The following is a 25,216-nucleotide window of genomic DNA, read 5'->3' as shown; positions in this document are numbered from 1 at the left end:
AGTCGGTCACCAATCTAGCAATAGTTATTAGGATTTTCTTTACTTTAACTTTTGGATAAAACTCAGACAACAATGAATCCCAAGAGGTAAGGAGCGTCATTGTATAGTTAGCTACTTCAGCAAGCTAACGTTAACGAGAGTTAGCTCAAGTTAGCTTTTACAGACAAAATGGGTTAGCTAGTCACCAGTATATTTGGTTTACTGGTTAGAACTTTGTTTGATAGCTAGCTTTATTCGTTTTTATTTTGCCTAAACCCTCAACAGTCTTCATTGATTGATAGCATGAGTCATAACGTTATCATTTGCTAAGCAAATGTGACCATTGATTGTTGGTTAATTTAGCCAGCTACAGTAGTTAGTCAAACAAACTTTAAGCTAACTAGCCTACCGCTAACGTTACCTAACAGTCCAACCAACGATAATTGTACACATTACACAGCCACAAAGTCAAAATGGCTATATCGTAAAAATTCATGAAAACAAGTGTGCTTTTTGGTCTTAATTTAAGGTTATGTTAGGCATACGGTTAGCAGTGTGGTTAGGGTTAGCTGGCTAAACTCCACGATGAATGAAGTTTCTGATAAATCCGATTTAGTCAGCTAAGAAGATACATAGTAGAAATAGGCGGGGTTTATGACTGGATGTGTTAACTAGTGACGACCACGATACTTAGTGTTTTCACGTTGTTGTAACGTTTATAGTTAACGTTAGCAACTGCTAGCTACAATTTATCCAGCTAGCTACCTAACCTATACGCTACAATCAAGTTGTCACATGACTAGCCAACAAACTATGGCCAAAAAATCGAGCTTGGTGGTAACGTTAGTAGTAGTCTCGTCGCGAACCAGACTTCCCTAGAGCGCTTTGAACCAATGATGTGTATATATCCTGGATGACTGACGGGGCGCTGTATTTTGAAGCCGCCTCTCAATGGCCAATACATAGCGTTAACAATCCAGGGTCATTGGTCGGAACCGGTGTAAATCAGTGACGCCTCACAACACCTCAAACCAATCAAATGCTTGCTTGGGCAGAGCTACAAAGATGCTCACTAGATTAGTGCCATAGGAGCAACAGTGCGTGAGGACTAAAAACATGACGAAAACATGCACTGGTGACACAACATTTTAGGATATTTGCAGCACGCTGATTTTCACAGCATTCCTCTGTTATTTCGAGATTAGCAAAAGCTGCAGCAAGAGGGGGGAAATGGTGTACAATGCTGGCCGTATCAATATTTTAAATGTTGACGTTTCTGAAGTGATATTTGGTTGTAAAGGCTACCATGAGGGACTAGAAATAGCTAGCCACAATGAGGTTAGTTTTGAGAAGTCAGCTAACCTTGTAACCTAGGTATAACTTACAAGCTAGTTAAATTTCTCTCACGATTATAAAGCCAACAAATGTTTAATAAAAACAGCATATTATTGACTTAAAAGGTTAGCTGTGTTAGCCCAGTCGCTAGCTTATCCAGGGTCGTTGATACATATACTATCGAGCGCACAGCCATGCGGTCTCCATAGACAAACATTGGCAGTAGAATGGCTCGTACTGAAGAGCTCATTGACTTTCAACGTGGCACTGTCATAGGATGCCACCTTTTCAACAAGTGAGTTCGTTAAATTTCTGCCCAGCTAGTGCTGTCACGGTCAACTGTAAGTGCTGTTCTTGTGAAGTGGAAACGTCTGAGCATCAACGGCTCAACCGCGAAGTGGTAGGCCAAACAAGCTCACAGAACAGGGGGACCGCCAAGTGCTGAAGCGCGTAAAAATCGTCTGTCCTCGGTTGCAACATTCACTACCGAGTTCCAAACTGCCTCTGGAAGCAACATCAGCACAATAACTGTTCGTCAGGAACTTCATGAAATGGGTTTCCATGGCCGAGCAGCCGCACACAAGCCTAAGATCACCATGTGCAATGCCAAGCGTCGGCTGGAGTGGTGTAAAGCTCTCCGCCTTTGGACTCTGGAGCAGTGGAAATGTGTTCTCTGGAGTGATGAATCACGCTTCACCATCTGGCAGTCTGACGGACGAATCTGGGTTTGGCAGATGCCAGGAGAACGCTACCTGCCCGAATGCATAGTGCCAACTGTAAAGTTTGGTTGAGGAGGAATAATGGTCTGGGGCTGTTTTTCATGATTCGGGCTAGGCCCCTTAGTTCCAGTGAAGGGAAATTTTAACGCTACAGCATACAATGAAATTCTAGACGATTCTGTGCTTCCAACTTTGTGGCAACAGCCTTTCCTGTTTTAGCATAACAATGCCCCATGCACAAAGCAAGGTCCATACAGAAATGGTTTGTCAAGATCGATGTGGAAGATTTATTTTAGTCATTTAGCAGACGCTTTTATCCAGAGCGACTTACAGTAGTGAGTGCACACAATTTTTTGTACTGGTCCCCGTGGGAATTTAACCCACAACCCTGGCGTTGCAAGCACCATGCTCTACCAACTGAGCCACATGAGACCTTGACTGGCCTGCACAGAGCCCTGACCTCAACCCCATCGAACACCTTTGGGATGAATTGAAACGCAGACTGCGAGCCAGGCCTAATCGCCCAACATCAGTGGCTGACCTCACTAATGCTCTTGTGGCTGAATGGAAGCAAGTCCCCGCAGCAATGTTCCAACATTTAGTGGAAAGCCTTCCCTGAAGAGTTGTAGTAGCAAAAGGCTGTTGTAGTAGCAAAAGGGGGACCAACTCCATATTTTGGAATGAGATGTTTGACGAGCAGATGTCCATATACTTTTGGTTATGTAGTGTACATTGTCTACTGGTAGCATTTTTAAATTAAGAACATATAGCTCAACATTTAGTTGAGCTATTTTCTGCTTCAGATAACAGATGCCCATAAGGCCAGTAATGCCATCATACTATAGGCCTATGGCTGCATTGGCAGTGCATGCCATATGATAAGCTGCAAAATGGATTCACATAGTTGATATACTGAGTGACAATCAAATAAAACAGATTGGAGAACTTTATAAAAGGAAATGTTCAGTTGAGAATACAACAGACACATTAGACATAACCCCTTCCCTTCTTTATTGCAGGATTGTGATTAATCAACATTGACACTAGTTCATTTTAATAATAGTTTGTAACAATTTAAAATAAAAAAAAGTAACTTCAAAGAATCAGCACTTCATAATGTACAAATAAGATAGCTCGTATGTAGAGATTAGACATCTTAGTCTAAACAACAATCGATAATTGAGTACTAACAAGTAAGCTATTATTACTAAAGCATTTCAGGTGATCAAAAAAACAATCCATACCAGCGGTGGCCAACCTTGGTCCACTGATCCCTGATCTACTGGGTGAGCAGACTTCTATTCCAGCCCATCAATCGCACACTTGATTATCAACTAATTAGATTTGATCAGGTTAATCAGGTGTGTTATTGCTTGGCTGAAACAGAACCCTTCAGACTTCCAGCAAGGTTGGCCTGCTCCAATTGTACTAGATTTTACATTGTCTGATGTTTAACTATATTTTTGTATACAACATTTACTAACATAGATAGGCCTACACATATAACACATGGCATATAGGATATACCCTTAGTTTCTTGGGACATTCATTGGGACCTCTCTCTTAATCTGAAACCGTCTTTCAAAGCTTTCCAGATCTGAGGGCAGAAAATATCACAAAGAAACAGGCTTCATTATACTCACGTTAGACAGCACTGAATATTATGTTGCTATTATCTCTGTCCTCAAAGTTTTCCCCTCTATGGATTGGAACTGGAGAATCTTTTCATAATGACCTGCCCTATCCAGAATAGTAGCCTACACTCTCCCTTTACTGACAGCTGAAGCTGCAATTTCATCCTCTTCCATGGCTGTTATCTACAAATGCATGGAGACTGTTTTTAATTTACAATGATTACATCAAGATAGCTAACTAATAGGAAATTAGCTAGCTGATGACATTTACATTTTCTTAGCTTAACAGTGTGTAAAGTTGGCTAGATAGCAGCTCAGTTGACTTCGCCTACAAAGTGGCCTACTGTAGCCGGCTAATTATAAATAATTTCTTAACATTTTTAAAATGTATTTAATTACTTGAATAGGTTCTCCCCTGCCTCTTTTTGGTTCCTTACAAAAACAAGATAATGGCCAATCTTCACTATTTTTGGTGGTTGCAAAGCGCAGCCTGCATCAATGTGGACGAATGGAGACAAGGAATAAAGTGTGTTTGTCACCAGAGCTCTTTAGAACGTATTGTGATGTTTGACTTTACCAGCGTAATCCAATTTCAATAAATATAAATCGCAGATTGTCGGCCACACTTGATAACTTAAACTAACTACCTGGACGGAAAACACTGACTCACAAAACACACAGCACCCCTTCTATGGGCGTGTGGGGGAGGGTTCTTGAAATGTAACATCCAATCAAAATCAGCGGAGCATTCAAACTGTTTTTGCAATACTAAATTCTCCAGACCTCTAAGGGAGGCGTGACAACGATGTGATTTTGAAGGTATGGCAATGCGGGACTACGTTATTTTTTTGTAAAGGAATTCTAGCTCACTAACGTTAGGTAGAGAATAAGTTACCTTTGCCAATAGAAGGTTCTGGTTGTTGTAATAATATAGCATGTCATTTACGTTTCTTCGACTAATGCAGCGTTTCCCAAATTCTGTCCTCGGGACCCCAAGGAGTGCACGTTTTGGTTTTTCAAATTATCAAAGCTTGATGACTAGTTTGATTTTATATTTGAATCAGATGTGTAGTACTTGGGGTCCCGAGGAAACCCTGAACTAATGTGAAGCGAACAACAAACATGTAGGCCTGTGTTTTGTATTAACAGGACGTCATGAGTTCTGATGGTGGCTGATTCCTCATTGATCCCTCCTCCTACCTACCTACCTGTGATGGCTGAATGTCCACATTTTAGAGGGCAACTCAAGTGACACTGGGAACAGGGAAAGTAATCTTCACAGACACTCAAGGTGATAAACTAGGACTCATTACTGAAGAGTACTGTATTATTACTTACATAAATAATTGTAGAACAAGGACAGCACAGTAGGACTCCTGAATGTGCTTGATTGTTCAGCATTCAAGACAGCTGTCCAATACTATTTGTATATATGAATAAAACTGTTTTGTTTCAGGAATTGACTTGCATTCTGAAGTGACAGTTATCTATGAAGTTGACAATGTTTCTTCACTTGCATTCAAAAAATATGACAGGCAGTTACGGGCAATTCCAAGGTAATGGAATTATGCTAAGACTCAGATTTTTCACTTTAAAATGTAGCCTATACCAAACAAAAAATATTGCTTTCAAAGTTTAACAAACCATATAATATGCCATTTAGCAGACGCTTTTATCCAAAGCGACATAGTCATGCGTGTATACATTTTTAACCATAGAACTCTATGCACAAGAACTACTCTAACAATTTCCACTGACAATTTTACTATAACACATTTACAGGAAGAACTGTGCAGATACAAAGTTTGTTAACACAGTAAAGCTAGGGTATATTTTACTGTAATTCTGTTACCGAACCTCATCTGCACAGTTATTCCAGAAAATGTTTATTTTTATTTACTGTATAAATTGTTCAAAGTAGTCATTGTGCATAGAGTTGCATGGTTTGTAAAACTTTGAAATCAATGGTTTTAGTTTGGCATACATTTAAAAGTGAAAAATCGGAGTCTCTGCCTAATTCCTTTACCGCGGAATTGCCCTGACCTTGAAATGTGAGTGTTTTGTTTCATGTTGAAGATTGACAGTACCAATCAAACGGTTTAATAATTTGTGCTGGTTCAATTCCATGTTTTTGACGGGTTTAGGCCTAAAGGTTGATGATTGGTTGAGAGTGATCCATGACTCGCATACCGTGTGCCGATAGCTTAGGGCCTCATTTTCAAAGGCGTTTGGACTTTCTCCTGCATTGTGTGTTCTTATAAAACCAGGCAGAAAGAAAGAATGGATGGATGTGCACAGGTTTGACATTTGCAGCGGGTATATTTTCTGCACTGGAGATACAGTATATTCAATGCAATTACAGTTGTAGAACAGGGTTTTATGGAGTAGGGTTTTAGTGTATCAGTGGTTTATTTGACAAAAGCGAAGGCATACACTAGAGTACCTGTAGACTTTCAGTCATTGCGCTAACGCTAATTATCATTGGCTCACGAAACTACCGCTAACTTCCTTCATACTGTACTCTGAGACATAAAAATGGTTTCCACGAGTTCATCTCACTCTGGGTAAGTTGCCAGAATCTCGCAGTATCCCTTTAAGAGGAAGCTGTGATAACTGAGGTGTTTGTGGGGCACTGGGCAGAGACCGGAAGAGGAGGAGCTGACTGATACTGAATTAGCCTATTATTACGTCTGTTGACTTACTCTTTCAACTACTGTGTTGTGTGTGTGCTTGATGAATAGTGTTGCACATCTCACAGAAAGCAATGCATGTTCATGACATTTCGTCTCGTTATCCAAAAGAAGACAGGACCATTTGATTTTAACTTTCATTTGGTCATTATTACACTGATTTCTTCATATTTGAAGACTATACTAAATACCATTTGCTGATCAAGTATTTGCAGTTATTGGTTTGTCCTTTGGATATATGGAGACCTCTGATGGGCCATTAGGCCTACATCCAAAATGACAAAAACTGTTATCAAAAGGAAAATGGCTTGTGGCTAACCTTACTGGTATACATTGTTGTGAATGTAACAACAAGACAACAATAGGGCTGTGCCGATTATGCCATTTTGGGTAACAATTAATTGTTGTGCAAATGGTCACGGTTATAGTCATGATTGTCATTTTTGGTAATGTTTTGAGCTTGCAATGTATCATAATGGATCTTTGAAAATAGCGACACATACCTATATTGAATGCAACACAGCTTCTGTGACTCCCGTGTCTCCCGACCATGCTGTTCTGCTCATAAAATGATTACCCACTTTACCCTCCTCATGTAAAAATGACTATTGGGTAAACTATATCTACTTGTAAATAAAGTTGAATACCCCCCCAACAATTTTGTTTATAATTTATTTTTGTTCATGGTTATTGTCCATAATTGTCGATTTTATACAATTTATTGTGCCATCCCGAGACGACGACAACAACAACAACCTAAAAAATTGTCTACGGCAGGAATCGGCAACAGGCAGAAAATATATAGATTTTAGTTTTTAGAGGAAAGAAAATACAAATCACCAGAAATTAAGCAAAAATGTATTGTTACAAAGTGGGATTGAAATAGATTTAAATGTAATTTTTGGTCATTGATCTACACAAAATACTACAATGTCAAAGTGAAAATATATATAGTTTTTTAACAAATTGAATAACTAAAATATAGTTGTTGCATAAGTATTCTCCCCCTTTGTTTAGGGAAGCCTAAATTATACTGAACAAAAATATAAATGCAACAATTTAAAATATTTTACTGAGTTACAGTTCATAGAAGGAAATCAGTAAATTGAAAATAATTCATTAGGCCCTAATCTATGGATTTCCCGACTGGGCAGGGGCAACAAAGGAATACACTGCTGCTCATGCTCCCAGGTGATATTTATAACAACGTTTCGACCCTTAGGTCTTCATCAGGCATCGATATCCCAGGTGAGGGTGGAAGGTCATATAAAATAAATATATATATATATATATATAGGGGCAGTACTCAGTGACATCACTTCCTGAAATTCCGTTCAATGTATCAAAATATACACTACCATTCAAAAGTTTGGGGTCACTTAGAAATTTCCTTGTTTTTGAAAGAAAAGTTATTTGTTTCTGGCCATTTTGAGCCTGTAATCGAACCCACAATTGCTGATGCTCCAGATACTCAACTAGTCTCAAGAAGGTCAGTTTTATTGCTTCTTTAATCAGCACAACAGTTTTCAGCTGTGCTAACATAATTGCAAAAGGGTTTTCTAATGATCAATTAGCCTTTTAAAATGATAAACTTGGATTAGCAAACACAACGTGCCATTGGAACACAGGACTGATGGTTGCTGATAATGGGCCTCTGTACGCCTATGTAGATATTCCATTAAAAGTCAGCCGTTTCCAGCTACAATAGCCATTTACAACATTAACAATGTCTACACTGTATTTCTGATCAATTTGATGTTATTTTAATGGACAAAAATGGTTTTTCTTTCGAAAACAAGGACATTTCTAAGTGAACCCAAACTTCTGAACGGTAGTGTATGATCATACACAAGGAATGTGATCAATATTTACAGTAATATACATACAATATTCAATTAGGATAAAAAAACACAATTTTGACATTTTGAAACTGTACAAACGGTTTCAAGTCTAACTCCTCGTTAAGGCCAAGAGGAGACAGTGTGTAGAGCCTGTGGATCCAGAAAGATTCCCTTTGAAGAAGTTTCCTCTTAATTTCCCCTCCTGTGTGACATCTTGACCATTTCTATTCCAATCTCAGAGAACTAATGGGATGTCCAGCTTGTACAAAATGAACAGCAACTGGATTTTTTGTCTCACTTGTCTGTATATTGTTGCAGTGCTCACTGATCTGTGTCTTAAGGCTTCTATGGGTTTTCCCTATGTAAGACCGACCACAAGGACATTTTCAACATGTAAATAACATTGGTGCACATGCAGGTAATCAGGCCTTTGATCTTAAATATTTGTCCTGTGCAGGGGTGGGTAAATGAGTTGCATTTGTGCTGCATTGAGCACATTGGCCACATTTGTAATTACCCTCCGGAACCTTGTCCAAGAGAGTTTCCCTTTTCTCTGATGGGTAATCAGATTTAACCACTATCTTGCACGTTTGGGGGTCTTTTAAAGACCATACATGGAGGATATTTAAAAATGGGTTTCAATTGTGGGTCAGTATCAATAATGTACCAGTGCTTCCTGATAATGTCCTTAAATGCCTTCCCCAATGGTGAGTATTGGGTGAAGCATGAGGGGACATGTTCTGCTTTTTCTTTAACTTTTGGTTGGAGGCTTTCCAACTGTGTTAGTCCTTCAAAACGATCATTGGCATGTTTTACCCAATTGTCTTTGTACCCCCCTTCCTTAAACCTTTGTGTGAGGTCCGTGGTCTGTTTCTGATAAGAAGCATCAGAGCTGCATATTCTTCTGATGCAACTAAATTGACTTATAGAGAGACTTTTAATAAGTGGATGTGGATGAAAGCTGTCACCTCTAAGGAGGGTATTCCTGTCTGTAGGTTTCCTATAGAGATCTGTGGAGAGGGAGGTTTTGTCCTTGATAACCATCACATCAAGAAAACTAATTTGTGATAGGTCAAAGTTAATGTGAAATGAAGGTGTTCATTCATAGAGCTTAGATAAGCATGGAATTCCAAAAGTTCTTCCTGGGTCCCTGTATAGATCACGAAAATGTCATCCAAATATCTCAGAATTAGGAGAATATTGGAGAGAAAGGGGTTAAGGTCTGGATTCAGCACCACCTGTTTTTCAAACATTCCTAGATCTAGGTTAGCATAATTAGGAGCCATAGTGCTCCCAATCGCTGTCCCTTTGGTCTGGAGGAAAAAGTCTCCTCTGAAGAGAAAATAGTTGGAGGTTAGTACCAGTTCAGCCAAGTCCATAATACAATTGGTTCTGGGAAGCGCATTACGGGGACGTTCATTGAGGTAGAACTTGAGGGACTCAAGGCCACCCTGATGGGGGATGTTAGTATATAGACTGGTAACATCAAAAGTACATAGAAAATAAATTTCAGGTATATGGTCCACATGTTTCAAACAATTAATAAAATCAATAGAGTCTAGTATATGTGGGGAGGGAGATCGCCCAGGGTTTCACAAAATGATCTACAAAGGTAGAGATATTCTCTGTCAGAGATCCGTTACTACTCACAATGGGCCTGCCTGGTATACAGTGAGGGAAAAAAGTATTTGATCCCCTGCTGATTTTGTACATTTGCCCACTGACAAAGAAATGATCAGTCTATAATTTTAATGGTAGGTTTATTTGAACAGTGAGAGACAGAATAACAAAAAAAAAATCCAGAGAAACGCATGTCAAAAATGTTATAAATTGATTTGCATTTTAATGAGGAAAATAAGTATTTGACCCCTCTGCAAAACATGACTTAGGCCACCAGGTTTGCACACATCTCAGGAGGGATTTTGTCCCACTCCTCTTTGCACATCTTCTCCAAGTCATTAAGGTTTTGAGGCTGACGTTTGGCAACTCGAACCTTCAGCTCCCTCCACAGGTTTTCTATGGGATTAAGGTCCGGAGACTGGCTAGGCCACTCCAGGACCTTAATGTGCTTCTTCTTGAGCCACTCCTTTGTTGCCTTGGCCGTGTGTTTTGGGTCATTGTCATGCTGGAATATCCATCCACGACCCATTTCAATGCCCTGGCTGAGGGAAAGAGGTTCTCACTCAAATATTTGATGGTACATGGCCCCGTCCATCGTCCCTTTGATGCGGTGAAGTTGTCCTGTCCCCTTAGCAGAAAAACACCCCCAAAGCATAATGTTTCCACCTCCATGTTTGACGGTGGGGATGGTGTTCTTGGGGTCATAGGCAGCATTCCTCCTCCTCCAAACATGGCGAGTTGAGTTGATGCCAAAGAGCTCCATTTTGGTCTCATCTGACCACAACACTTTCACCCAGTTCTCCTCTGAATCATTCAGATGTTCATTGGCAAACTTCAGACGGGCATGTATAGGTGCTTTCTTGAGCAGGGGGACCTTGCGGGCGCTGCAGGATTTCAGTCCTTCACGGCGTAGTGTATTACCAATTGTTTTCTTGGTGACTATGGTCCCAGCTGCCTTGAGATCATTGACAAGATCCTCCCGTGTAGTTCTGGGCTGATTCCTCACCGTTCTCATGATCATTGCAACTCCACGAGGTGAGATCTTGCATGGAGCCCCAGGCCGAGGGAGATTGACAGTTCTTTTGTGTTTCTTCCATTTGCGAATAATCGCACCAACTGTTGTCACCTTCTCACCAAGCTGCTTGGCGATGGTCTTGTAGCCCATTCCAGCCTTGTGTAGGTCTACAATCTTGTCCCTGACATCCTTGGAGAGCTCTTTGGTCTTGGCCATGGTGGATAGTTTGGAATCTGATTGATTGCTTCTGTGGACAGGTGTCTTTTATACAGGTAACAAACTGAGATTAGGAGCACTCCCTTTAAGAGTGTGCTCCTAATCTCAGCTCGTTACCTGTATAAAAGACACCTGGGAGCCAGAAATATTTCTGATTGAGAGGGGGTCAAATACTTATTTCCCTCATTTAAAATGCAAATCAATTTATAACATTTTTGACATGCGTTTTTCTGGATTTTTGTTGTTGTTGTTCTGTCTCTCACTGTTCAAATAAACCTACCATTAAAATTATAGACTGATAATTTCTTTGTCAGTGAGCAAACGTACAAAATCAGCAGGGGATGAAATACTTTTTTCCCTCACTGTAGGTGGTGTCATGCTCTTGTGAATTTTGGGGAGAGCGTATATGACAGGTGTGGTTGGGCAGTCAACTTTCATATACTTATATTCTGTCTTTGTAATTACAAACTTCATTAAAAGATTTAGACAATTTATCATGGATCAGAGACTTGAATTGATTAGTAGGGTCCTTAGGGAGTCTTTTGTAAAATTCATCATCACTAAGTTGTCTCAGAATTTCCTTTTCATAGTCTGCTGCATTTAGTATCACTATTGCACCTCCTTTGTCGGCAGGTTTTATAATGATACTGCAGTCATTTTTTAGTTCCATAAGAGATTATTTCTCTGCTTTGGACATATTGTGGAATACCTTGTATTATTTTTTCTTAGCCAGGAGATTATGTACATCTTTCTCAACTAGGCGGCAATATGTTTCAAGAGGGATTTCTTTTGGGTGGTAAAAATGTGCTTTTCCTCTTAAAATATGTATTTTCCCTTGTCATGTCCTCAGGGCGAGAGTTCAGGTCAGGTTCATTGTCATTCAGGTTATCAATGGGAAAAACATTAGCACCATTTCCTTTCTGGTTACTAATATCGTTCAATAGATTAACATTGGCAGGTGCATAGGGAGCAACCCCATTACCAAAAAACTCAGTCAATCTCAAACTGCGGAAAAACTTTTGAAAGTCTATAACTGTATCAAAGTCATTGGCCTGTGATGTTGGGACCAATGATAGTCTTTACCTAGGGCAGATGAACATGTATCAGATATAGACCTGTTTGACAAGTTAATTACCGTGTCTTGCTTCGTGTATGTGGCGGGGACTTCGGGTGTTGCCGTCTTCCTACGTAGTCCTCTCCTGCATTTCTTGTGGGGAAGCAGGGTGGGCGGTGGTCGTGATGACGGCCTATTCGATGACGTCGTCCATCGGGATTCCACAAAAAAGAAAGCGCTCCAGCTCTGGAATGGTCACTGGAGTCAGATGTGAGGGAGTTGGTTGATCGCCATATTAGTGGCCCTCTAGGATTACACCTGGGCTGGCGTTTTTTCCCTTCCATCTTGCTCGTGGGGGAGTGCCAATTGGCTGTCTCCAGCTATCCCTCCTGAAATATACCTTCTGCTCCTTGTAGTCCGCAGTATCATGTCTTTGTCAGGGGCGCAGCCATGGGTGGGCCTGGGAGGGCATAGGCCCAACCACTGGGGAGCCAGGCCCAGTCAATCAGAAGGATTTTTATTACAGAAATGAATACTACTCAGCACACACACACCCCTCAGATGTGAAGGTCCTGGGCTGGCGTGGTTACACGTGGTCTGCGATTGTGAGGCCGTTTGGCTGTACTGCCAAATTGTCTAAAACGACAGAGGCGGCTTATGGTAGAGAAATTAACATTCCATTCTCTGGCAACAGCTCTGGTGGACATTCCTGCAGTCAGCATGCCAATTGCACGCTCCCTCAACTTGTGACATCTGTGGTATTGTGTTGTGTGACAAAATCACATATTTTAGTGGCCTTTTATTGTCCCTAGCCCAAGGTGCACCTGTGTAATGATCATGCTATTTAATCAACTTCTTGATATGCCAAACCTGTCAGGTGGATGGATTATCTTGGTAAAAGAGAAATGCTCACTAACAGGGATGTAAGCAAATTTGTGCACAAAATTTGAGGGAAATTAGCTTTTTGTGTGTATGGAACATTTCTGGGATCTTTTATTTCAGCTCATGAAAAATTGATCTAAACTCTTTACAGATTGCGTTTTATATTTTTGTTCAGTATAGATCAGAAGTAAAATTTGGCTTAGCTAAGCACATAAGTTACAGAGCATTCGGAAAGTATTCAGACCCCTTGACCTTTTCCACATTTTGTTACGTTACAGCCTTATTCTAAAATGGATTAAATAAATGTTTTCCTCATCAATCTACACACAATAGCCCATAATGACAAACGAAAACAGGTTTTTAGAAATGTTTGCTGGCCTGAATGCCAAGCGTCACATCTGGAGGAAACATGGCACCAGGTGGTGGCAGCATCATGCTGTGGGGATGTTTTTCAGCGGCAGGGACTGGGAGACTAGTCAGGATCAAGGGAAAGATGAACAGTGAAAAGTACAGAGAGATCCTTGATGAAAACCTGCTCCGAGTGCTCAGGACCTCAGACTGGGGCGAAGGTTCACCTTCCAACAGGACAACGACCCTAAGCACACAGCCAAGACAACTCAGGAGTGGCTTCGAGGCAAGTCTCTGAATGTCCTTGAGTGGCCCAGCCAGAGCCCGGACTTGAACCCGATCTAACAACTCTGGAGAGACCTGAAAAATAGCTGTGCAGCGACGCTCCCCATCCAACCTGACAGAGCTTGAGAGTATCTGCAGAGAAGAATGGGAGAAACTCCCCAGATACAGGTGTGCCAAGCTTGTAGCATCATACCCAAGAAGACTCTAGGCTGTAATCACTGCCAAAGGTGCTTCAACAAAGTAAAGGGTCTGAGTACTTATGTAAATGTGTTATTTCTGTTTTTTGTATTTGTAATACATTTGCAAAAATGTCTAAACCTGTTTTTGCTTTGTCATTATGGGGTATTGTGTGTGGGGGGGGAATAAGGCTGTAACAGAACAAAATGTGGAAGAAGTCAAGGGGTCTGAATACTTTCCGAATGCACTGTATGTGGACATATTAGGGGTTGACATGATTTTTTAAATGACTACCCCTTCCTCTGTCCCCCATACATAAATATGTAAGGTCTCTCATTCAAGTATTGAATTTCAAGCACAGATTCAACTACAAAGACCAGGGAACTTTTTTTAAAGCCTCCATAAAGAAGGGCAGTGATTGGTAGATGGGTAACAATAACAATCAGACATAGAATATATCTTTAAGCATGGTCAATTTAATAATTATTCTGTGGATGATGTATTAAACCACCCAGGCATATCAAAGATGCAGTCGTCCTTCTGAACTGAGCTGTAGGAGTGGAAGGAAACTGCTTAGGGATGTCACCATGAGGCCATTGGTGAATTAACAGCTTCAGAGTTCAGTGGCTGTGATGGGTGAAAACTGAGTCTGGCTCAACATTGTAGTGACTCCAAAAGAATGATCTAAATGACAGTGAAAAGAAGAATACAAATATACAGAATAAACATGAATACGTTAGTAACAAAGCACTAAAGTAATATTGCAACAACAAAAAAACGGCAAAGGGATACACTTACTTGCCTAAATGCAAAGCCTTATCATTGAGTAACGGCCTCCTTATTTTCAAGCATGGTGGTGGCTGCATCATGGTATGGGTAACCTGCTTCAGTCTGCTTTACACCAAGAAACTGGGAGAAGAATTCACCTTTCAGCAGGACAATAACCTACAACACAAAGCCAAATCTAAACTGGAGTTGCTTACCAAGAAGATGGTGAATGTTCCTGAGTGGCCAAGTTACATTTTTAACTTAAATCTTGAACATCTATGGCAAGACTTGAAAATTGCTGTCTAGCCATGATCCCCAACACCTTGACCGAGCTTGAAGAATTTTGAAAAGAATAATGGGCAAATATTGTACAATACAGGTGTGCAAAGCTCTTATGAGACTTACCCAAGACTCATAGCTGTAATCGCTGCCAAAGATGATTCTAACATGTATTGACTCAGTGGTGAATACTTGTTTAATCAAGGTATATTCATGTTTTATATTTTATAAATGTAAAAAAAAAGTTAGAATTTTTCTTCCACTTTTAAATTGAATTTTTTTTGTATAGATCGTTTAAAAAAAAATGGCAATTCAATCTATTTTAATCCCACTTTGTAATAATAAAATGTGAAGAAATCTAAGGAGGGTGTAAACCTTCTATAGGCACTGTGTGATTGTCTCAATGGGTAATCAAGGTATGAATATATTTTTTTTTATACAATCTCTTTGGGCTTAGTTGTGGTCAATTTGCAGTGTCCAAATTAGTATAATTATTTTCCAGCCCCCCGACCATCCGCTCTGACAAAAATCGGCCTGCTGCTGAATCTAGTTGTCTACCCCTGGTCTACGGCTATGGCTATTCCCTCATGTGGAAAAGCTGCACAAAGGTCCACCACCGAAGCCCAATAATGACAACCATACAGTGAGGGAAAAAAGTATTTAATCCCCTGCTGATTTTGTACGTTTGCCCACTGACAAAGAAATGATCAGTCTATAATTTTAATGGTAGGTTTATTTGAACAGTGAGAGACAGAATAACAACAACAAAATCCAGAAAAACGCATGTCAAAAATGTTATAAATTGATTTGCATTTTAATGAGGGAAATAAGTATTTGACCCACTCTCAATCAGAAATAATTCTGGCTCCCAGGTGTCTTTTATACAGGTAACGAGCTGAGATTAGGAGCACACTCTTAAAGGGAGTGCTCCTAATCTCAGCTTGTTACCTGTATAAAAGACACCTGTCCACAGAAGCAATCAATCAATCAGATTCCAAACTCTCCACCATGGCCAAGACCAAAGAGCTCTCCAAGGATGTCAGGGACAAGATTGTAGACCTACACAAGGCTGGAATGGGCTACAAGACCATCGCCAAGCAGCTTGGTGAGAAGGTGACAACAGTTGGTGCGATTATTCGCAAATGGAAGAATCACAAAATAACTGTCAATCTCCCTCGGCCTGGGGCTCCATGCAAGATCTCACCTCGTGGAGTTGCAATGATCATGAGAACGGTGAGGAATCAGCCCAGAACTACACGGGAGGATCTTGTCAATGATCTCAAGGCAGCTGGGACCATAGTCACCAAGAAAACAATTGGTAACACACTACGCCGTGAAGGACTGAAATCCTGCAGCGCCCGCAAGGTCCCCCTGCTCAAGAAAGCACCTATACATGCCCGTCTGAAGTTTGCCAATGAACATCTGAATGATTCAGAGGAGAACTGGGTGAAAGTGTTGTGGTCAGATGAGACCAAAATGGAGCTCTTTGGCATCAACTCAACTCGCCATGTTTGGAGGAGGAGGAATGTTGCCTATGACCCCAAGAACACCATCCCCACTGTCAAACATGGAGGTGGAAACATTATGCTTTGGGGGTGTTTTTATGCTAAGGAAACAGGACAACTTCACTGCATCAAAGGGACGATGGACGGGGCCATGTACCGTCAAATATTTGGGTGAGAACCTCTTTCCCTCAGCCAGGGCATTGAAAATGGGTCGTGGATGGATATTCCAGCATGACAATGACCCAAAACACACGGCCAAGGCAACAAAGGAGTGGCTCAAGAAGAAGCACATTAAGGTCCTGGAGTGGCCTAGCCAGTCTCCAGACCTTAATCCCATAGAAAATCTGTGGAGGGAGCTGAAGGTTCGAGTTGCCAAACGTCAGCCTCGAAACCTTAATGACTTGGAGAAGATCTGCAAAGAGGAGTGGGACAAAATCCCTCCTGAGATGTGTGCAAACCTGGTGGCCAACTACAAGAAACGTCTGACCTCTGTGATTGCCAACAAGGGTTTTGCCACCAAGTACTAAGTCATGTTTTGCAGAGGGGTCAAATATTTATTTCCCTCATTTAAAATGTAAATCAATTTATAACATTTTTTAAATATTTTTTTTTAAAACATGCGTTTTTCTGGATTTTTTTGTTGTTATTCTGTCTCTCACTGTTCAAATAAACCTACCATTTAAAATTATAGACTGATCATTTCTTTATCAGTGGGCAAACATACAAAATCAGCAGGGGATCAAATACCTTTTTCCCTCACTGTATTGATACGTTTCTTCTTCCACCTAAACCCTCACCGAAAACCTAGCTTACACTTGCATTGCAATAATTATACAAATGTACAGATTAAATCAATGACATGGCATCTGCATGCATCAACAGGCTTTTTGATAATGAAATCAGAAGCTGCTAAGTATATTTCAATAGATTATTTTAATTCAGACAATGAAAAGTAGCCTATAGGTTAAGTACAAATATCAAAGTAGTGTTATGAAGTGTTTATTAAGCAAGTGAATGACATGATTAACAGTCCACAATATGCACCATGTGTCAAAAAAGTGTTGGCTATTATTTGATACATCTATGGTTGTAGTCCTACCTCTCTGGATGGACTACTACAAAAATCCCCACACACCTGTGATTGTCAATCAAAGCCTTTATCTGGGAAATCAATCATTATAAGAAAATCTCTTGCTCAAATTCATATTTTAATATCAACTAACAGAACACATTTTAAGCACATATTGGCATTCTCATTGACAGTCACGTCCAGAGGTGAAATTGTGCTCTGTCATGTCCTTCATCCGCAAGCCAGCTATTTTATTTCATCAGCCAAGCCATGCTGCTTGATGCTGCTGAGGAGAATCGTGTCAACTCGGGCAGTATCAGGACCACTGAGGTATGATCAGGACAGTAGACAGGGAGGTCGGGCTACGCCTACGTCAGAAGCGTTGCTCTGTGCGTGTCTGACTCGATGTCGTGGGAAAAAAAGCGCACAGCCATTCATATCTACGGGTCTCCCTGTCTGAACTGAATGACTGGTCCTCCTGTCTCCATTTTTTGAAATCGGTGCGATCGAGTCTTTTGAAAGAGAATTTTCAGGCTGTGCTTCACAGCTAGAAAGTTGAATCGGAGTCTACGAAATAATGCTGAAGTTCGAAAGTAATGCCCAACTATGCTAAACCGGCTGGCAAGCCTGCATTGTTCGGAGGAGCCCAAGTCCTTTGTGCTTTCATCCCTCAACTCATCCCGTGCTGCTTTGTCTTTAATTTGCCGTGCGATACAGACGGGTAGGTGTGCTCCTCATCCTATTCATTGCGTTTCTTATGGCATATGTTGATTTCCTATGTTTTTGTAAATATTTAATCTATATATTTTTTTTTTCGGCTTTTCCACGCATTCTAATGAATGGCAATGTGGAAAAGGGAAAATAAAAGCAAGACTGCGTGTGTCTTTTTAAAAGGGAAGTGTCTCATTTCATGGGGTTTGCCGATCAGAACGCATAGGGTTTATTTATATACCTGTTGGAAAGGGTTAAACCCCCGAAACTAGCGCGCATTCTCTCTGTTTAACATCAGAGGAGCAGTGTCAGCACTCAGTGCTCTAAATTATTGATGGGACCTTTTTCTTTAAGTAACGGGACTCAATGCTGCAGACGCCTATAACACAAGTGCATCTGTGGATTTTTCTCTCTCCATTATCACAGTCATAAAATATTCAACCATGCAATTTGCATCCCAAATTATCATTTCGTGGGGGAAAAAATGCTATTTCCAAGATTCTATGTGAGATAATCGCGGGAGCCATTGATATGTGGATGGATATAGCTTTGCATTGCTGCATGAAAGATGAGATGACCGCTATTGCTCTCACTGATCCATTGTTTGCTGATGGTGCTAGACTTGCCTGCTTATTGCACTGGAAGAATATTTGTTTTATACATTAAACAATCTGGTCAAAAATTCTTCCTGTTGCTGGACATTCTACCCTATATTCAGAATTCAAATTATGGCAAAATATGGTAGATAGCCTAAAGGGATTGATGCTGCTGTGTTTGCTGACCTGAATTGCTGCTGAGTGCAATAGGGGCACCATTCCATAACCAGCCTGTGCTGTTCCTACATTCAAGGACATCTCCCATGCTGTCCAATGCTTTTAATCACATTCCACAACCTAATGAGTTTTTTTTAATTCAGATTTCTCAAAAGGACAAAGTTCACACACCATCTGGGGATAGTCTACTCATTGTTTCAGTTCAGTTTTTGTTTACATTGCTGAAGGTCTCATAGATGGCAGTATTCTATACTGGTGCAGTAATGAGGACAACCTGCACAAAGAGAAGGGGACTCACATACTGTAGGGCAGGCCTGCCTGGCTCTGAACTGTATACAGCATGATGAGAGCTAGCATCCTGGACCACTCATTGGCATCCATTCAGCTGCTGCCAAAATATAGATGGCAATTATTTGGACAGGAAATTTCATAACATGACATTCTGCCTTATTTTGCCGCATGAAGTAAGTTGGTTGTTCTCCACGTGTAGTGAAATGACTAATTTATCCTGCTCTGAGTCAGTCAGTCAGTCCTCCAGGTCTATGATTTCTCTCACTCTCAGGGACTCCATCAGTGAGGGTGGCAGTGGAGGAGGCAGTGGACTCAGACGTCAGACCCTGTTAACGGTTGACTGGACCCAGTTTTCTATGGGGAACTAGAAGGTGTACGGACGTCATTCATTGGAGGGACTATAAAGGCAGTTTCTTTATAGCTCTCCCGTCTTTGAGAGTTCCTCAGTGTGCTGCTCTCTCTAGTCCATTCTCTCCAAGGGCATTCACTTCAGCCTCCTCATATTTCATAATCACGACCCTGGGGCGGGAGCCGCTCTTTATTAGGGAGACCTGCAGTATGGCACGCTGGCCAGACTAGACAAACCAGACGGTGTGAGAGCGCTTTCAGAGGTAAAGAGGCTGCTGCAGATAACAGAACAATGCTTCCTGCTTCTGTCTCTGCTTGTCTCAATGGGATAACCAGTTTCTCAATTTCCCCATAGAAAGGCTCTTCTGCAACGGACAGTAGAGTTTTAAATGCATCTTCAATGGGAAGTACGAATTTTTTTTTGTGCAAATGATTTCAAGAAGGTGTTTGGTACTTCAGGCATTGTGGATAGTCTGCTCCATCAGTGTAATATTTCAGATTTTACAAAGGCCACTCCAAGAGGAGTAATAGTCCCATTTATGTGTTGTCCCCACAGTTAAGTGAGTTCATTCGGATTGTTTCACATGGATTCACTCCCTAATGGGTTTCTCAGAGTATAGGGCTCCAGCTGCAGGCAGCAAGCAGTAGTGTTGTATTGGCAATCTTTCTGCAGCGGTCAGCACAAAAAATAAATTCTACCTCTCTCGCACAGAGGATACATATGAGTTTACTGCAGGCTTTTACCCACTTTTTCTCTGCAGAGAAGCATGCAAAATGCTCACTTTTCCCTCTCAGTGATCATGTGTGTATCTCTGACTGTGTGATTTTCTCCTCTCTTAGTGCCCAGCCCCGCCTCCCAGCAGTCCCCCAACTGGAGGCCGAACTAGTCAACATGAATCTGCATGGCGCCAGCGGAGGCCTCGAACGCTGCAGGGACAGCGACCGCCGGCGCTCCAGCGACCGCTCCCGAGACTCCTCCCACGAGAGGGGCGAGGGTCAGCTGACCCCTTGCATCAGGAACATCACCTCGCCCACCCGACAGCACAACAGTGGTGAGTAGCTTCCCAGTGTTTCACCTCCATTACTGGAACAACACCACGGCTGTACCCGTTTGGTTATTCTCTAATCCATTACTGCTATGCGACAGAACCACACAGTGTAATGACGTGACACTGACATAACAAGGCTGTCTCAGATGCCTCAGGTACAGCTGTTAGATTGAGGCCCTTTCTAACGACACAAAAGCAGTGACTGAAGTGGTTTCATCACGTAGAAATCTCCTTAAAGCCTAACCCAGAGGCGGAGCCACAGTAGTCATACGACTGCTACTCAGTCTGGACCCACTCAGGGAATTAAGCCAATGGCCGAACTGAATGATGTTTAAATTGCAACAGTAACAGTTGAATAATCAAGTCTTGAAAGGAAAGCATTTTTGCGCTTGCGAAAGCTTTCAATGCCCTTTTTCATCCTTCTGGCAGCCAGCTACAGTGTGATGAGACAGCAGTGTTGGCACCTTACCTACGGTACTCTGTCTGTTTGTCTCTTCCAGATCGTGAGCGGGGCGAGGGTAGTTCTTCCTCCAGGTCATCAAGCCCTCGGCCCCCCAGAGCCATGATGTCGGTGGGGCCCAGCTGCATCGCAGTGAGCAGCAGCAGGAGCAGCCTGTTCAGCAACGAGGCCCACTGTAAGGGCCTGGGTCATGGACACGTGCACGGCCCCTGTGACCTCATCTACGTCTATGAAAACGCCAAAGAGGGGGCGCGCACGTTACGGACGGCGGAGAGGGTCACTCTGATTGTGGACAACACCCGCTTCGTGGTGGACCCGGCCATCTTCACCGCCCAGCCCAACACCATGCTGGGAAGGTACAGTAAAATATTTTATCACCATAAATTAAAGAGATATCAAAGGGATATTACAGCAAATTAAAGGGAAATGAAAGGGATATTACAGCAAATTAAAGGGATAATTAATTTCAAACCAAATGTTTTCCTCTCTCGTAGAATGTTTGGATCTGGGAGGGAATACAATTTCACCAGGCCCAATGACAAAGGGGAATTTGAGGTGGCAGATGGAATCAGCTCAACTGTTTTCAGAGCCATCCTGGTAAGACACTCATTCTGGTTTGATAATGTCATAGAGTTTCACCTAATGTCTCCAGAGATGGGTTGATATTGACAAAGTGAAGGATTACGCTGCTGCGTCAGTCATGACTGGAAAGGAAAATACGTTCTCTTACAGATTCTATCCATCCCCTATATATTTTATTAAGAAGAAGAATAGGCCTTCAGTGTTCTGACCTATCTAAAACAAGCACCTTTATTGTTCCATGACCAGAGATTGTGGAGAGTGGCCAAATGTATAGGGGTCAATACATATTGTTTCGTATATGATTGCAGCATAATTTCCATATTATTCAAGGATTATAGTGCATTTGTATGCAATTACTTTCTAGTAATACCTTGACAAATACGTTTGTTTACAAACAATCTCTGAGATTGTCCATCTGATATATTGTGTATTTTTGTGGAAGTGTGGAAATGCAGGGCAGATAATCAGTGTTACATAAGGCACATTTTCCGGGATCAGAGATACTAATGCTGTACAACATGCTAGTGCTTTCATTTTTGTGTTTGTTCGCCCCGCTGTTCCACTTAACTCTCCAGAGACACCGGGGAGGAGAACAACCAGGTAATGCCATCTGTTTGTGTGTGTATCATAGGGTTTCTGGATGTTATTTCAGGCTCAAGAGCAGCTTTCTGTGTGACTCAGGCTTTACGGTGTTCTAGCATGTCAGTGTAGCAATTTCACATCTGTATGCCTATTTGTATGGGGGAGAGAGGCTAATGTGGATAGTCGGGACTCAATAACATGCTGAAGGCACTTCTTTGTTTGATTTCAAGGCTTATCTTGCATTGTCAGTATTGAACCGTCTCGTTGTACAGATCTGTGCTCGGAGTGTGAAGAGCTCTACAGTCAAAGGCGACCCGACTAAAACAACAGGAAGAGAGGAAAAACATGGCTGGCAGCATTAGCATTCAGGGCACAGAGCAAGCTAACAGCCGTTTCAGGCACTGTCTTGTGAAGAGCCGAGCGTTGCTGCTGCCTCCATCCCTTTTCTTTTCAGCGTTATACTTTAATGATCTCCATGTTTCTCTGGCTGTAAATGGGTCTGTGGGGGTGGGAGGGAGGGAGTGACGTCACTGCCATTTGCTGTTGTCGGAAGGCTGTTCTGTGTTTGTGCAGAGCAGCCTCCGTGATGGCTGCCTGTTTGTTTTTCCTGTGACTTTTAAATGGCAGGATTACTACAAATCTGGGATAATCCGCTGTCCTGATGGGATCTCCATTCCCGAGCTGAGAGAAGCATGTGACTACCTCTGCATCTCCTTCGACTACAGCACCATCAAGTGTAGAGACCTCAGTGAGTGTATATAGCTATATGCCATCAGGCCCTCTTTTTCTCATTGTAATGACATGATAATACACATTGCATTTTATGCAGAATATTCCTATGTAATATTTCATTCCATGTCATTGTTCTGTATTAAATGCTAGGTTTATTTAGCCTGCTGTGTGTTTGGTGTTGTGGAGGTGTTGACATGTTGTGGTTGAGTAGGAGGCACAGCTCTGAAACTAGGTCAGTATTAGCCTACAGGTTTGATCCATGTCAGATGATCGCAGAGTTTCCACAATCTGTGTCACTGACTGCTATAGCCATTGATTGACGTTATTTTAAATGTGGATGTGTGTCTAGTTTTGTTCACTTGCTGTGAGTGTGCATGTGTGTGCGCACATGCTTGAGTGTGTTGCTTTGGATAAAAGCGTCTGCTAAATGGCTTATTATTATTATATTTCAGCGTGAGAACTGGAGTGTGGTCGTCTCACTCCACCCACTCCTATTTTCCAGGTGCACTCATGCACGAGCTGTCCAATGATGGGGCGAGGCGTCAGTTTGAGTTCTACTTGGAGGAGATGGTGCTGCCTCTGATGGTGGCCAGCGCCCAGAACGGAGAGAGGGAGTGTCACATAGTGGTCCTGACAGACGACGACGTGGTGGACTGGGACGAGGAGTACCCTCCGCAGATGGGAGAGGAGTATTCACAGAGTGAGTCAGGTCATTCACCTCACTGGCTCTGTTGATATAGTAGTTTACAAGCAAGCCATTTCAACAAGTCACCCATGAGTGGTTTATATCGCTGTGAAAATAATTGCCCTAGATTATAATTGACTGTTAAAGGTCCAGTGCATCAGTTCTGGGTAACAAGTTACTTACTGTAATAGTTTTTCATTAAAATGGTCAAAAATAAACAAGTGTTTCATCAGCTGTTGGACAAATATGATACATAACACAGGAAATAGACTGAGTGCACTGGTTCACCTGCCTGATCTGAATTGCTGAATGCCTATGTTATTTTACTTAGAATATGTATGACATTTAATTATATAAACAATAATACTTTTTCATTTTTCTTTACAGTTATATACAGCACAAAACTGTACAGATTCTTCAAGTATATAGAGAATCGCGACGTTGCCAAATCAGTATTAAAAGACAGAGGACTTAAGAAAATCAGACTAGGAATTGAAGGTATGGTGGATCATCACTGAACTGCCTTGTTCCTTGTTGCACATAATGTCTATCAAGAAGCCTAAAGGGTTACCCCAATTGGGTAAAAAATATTGAAGACTACACTTTTTGTATAAATATACTTCTAATACAACATCATGCATTTAATACAAGGTATTTCAATTGTTTTTTATTAATTTTAATAAAACCAAAATGTCTGTTTTTATCCTCCCAGGTTACCCCACCTACAAGGAGAAGGTGAAGAAGCGTCCTGGCAGCCGGCCAGAGGTCATCTACAACTACGTCCAGAGGCCCTTCATCCGCATGTCCTGGGAGAAGGAGGAGGGCAAGAGCCGCCATGTTGACTTCCAGTGTGTGAAGAGCAAGTCCATCACCAACCTGGCAGCCGCTGCTGCAGACATTCCCCAGGACCAGCTGGTCAACATGCACCCTGGTCCTCAGGTGGACGAACTGGACATCCAGCCTCAGCCAAGCTATCACTATGAGCCAGACCCAGACGCCCCCTCACCGGCTGTCTGAGACTGGGCCCCCCGTCCCCCTCCACAGAGCACTGTATTGATGAGCAAGTTGGGCAGCAGAAACCACATTGCCTTTACAAGCCTCAAAAGATAACTGGTATATATTGTCAACAGCCAAGGAAGGAGAAGCAAAGCACACAGTAAACGATTGCTTCATTGCACTTAGTCTGCACTGTTTCTTTTTTTTAACTGACCAAAGGAGATTTATTTTTATCAAGAATATTTGAACTATTCTTTAAATAAAAAATAAAAAAGCAGATTGTATCACGAACTTGTCTGTGGGTCCTCATGTGATGAGTTGTGTGTGTGGTGCTGCTGTGTACAGTACTGTAGTTCCTAAAGAGTTTGGTGTTCTGCTCGCTGCCCCTGGTGGTGGTATGGCAGTGCGGATTTAGAATCGTACTACAGTAGTCCACCACCAGAGCAGCCTCGCTGTGATGCTTTGGTCTCAGAATAAATACGTTTTTATTTCATATTCATCTCACTTTCATCATTCATGACTCCATCTGTTTGAGAAGAGTATCCCAATTTGGCAGTGCATTTAATTGTCAATTCGTTTTTCTTATCACAT

General features: G+C 41.7%; 1 pseudogene across 1 annotated transcript; it reads left to right on the top strand.

Moving 5' to 3' along the window:
- On the top strand, positions 1 to 25,117 carry LOC311135462 (BTB/POZ domain-containing protein 10-like; annotated as a pseudogene). Its single transcript, XR_014615401.1, has 9 exons — positions 1 to 86; positions 4,817 to 4,958; positions 20,380 to 20,591; positions 21,089 to 21,404; positions 21,543 to 21,645; positions 22,840 to 22,960; positions 23,447 to 23,644; positions 24,017 to 24,127; positions 24,342 to 25,117. The product of XR_014615401.1 is annotated as a BTB/POZ domain-containing protein 10-like (transcript).
- Positions 25,118 to 25,216: the final 99 nt, after the last annotated feature.

Source organism: Coregonus lavaretus (genome assembly GCF_964263955.1).
Source record: "Coregonus lavaretus genome assembly, chromosome: 9".
Lineage (NCBI taxonomy): Eukaryota > Metazoa > Chordata > Actinopteri > Salmoniformes > Salmonidae > Coregonus > Coregonus lavaretus.
Note: the sequence above shows the minus strand (reverse complement) of the source record. Positions and strands in the feature narration are given on the sequence as shown.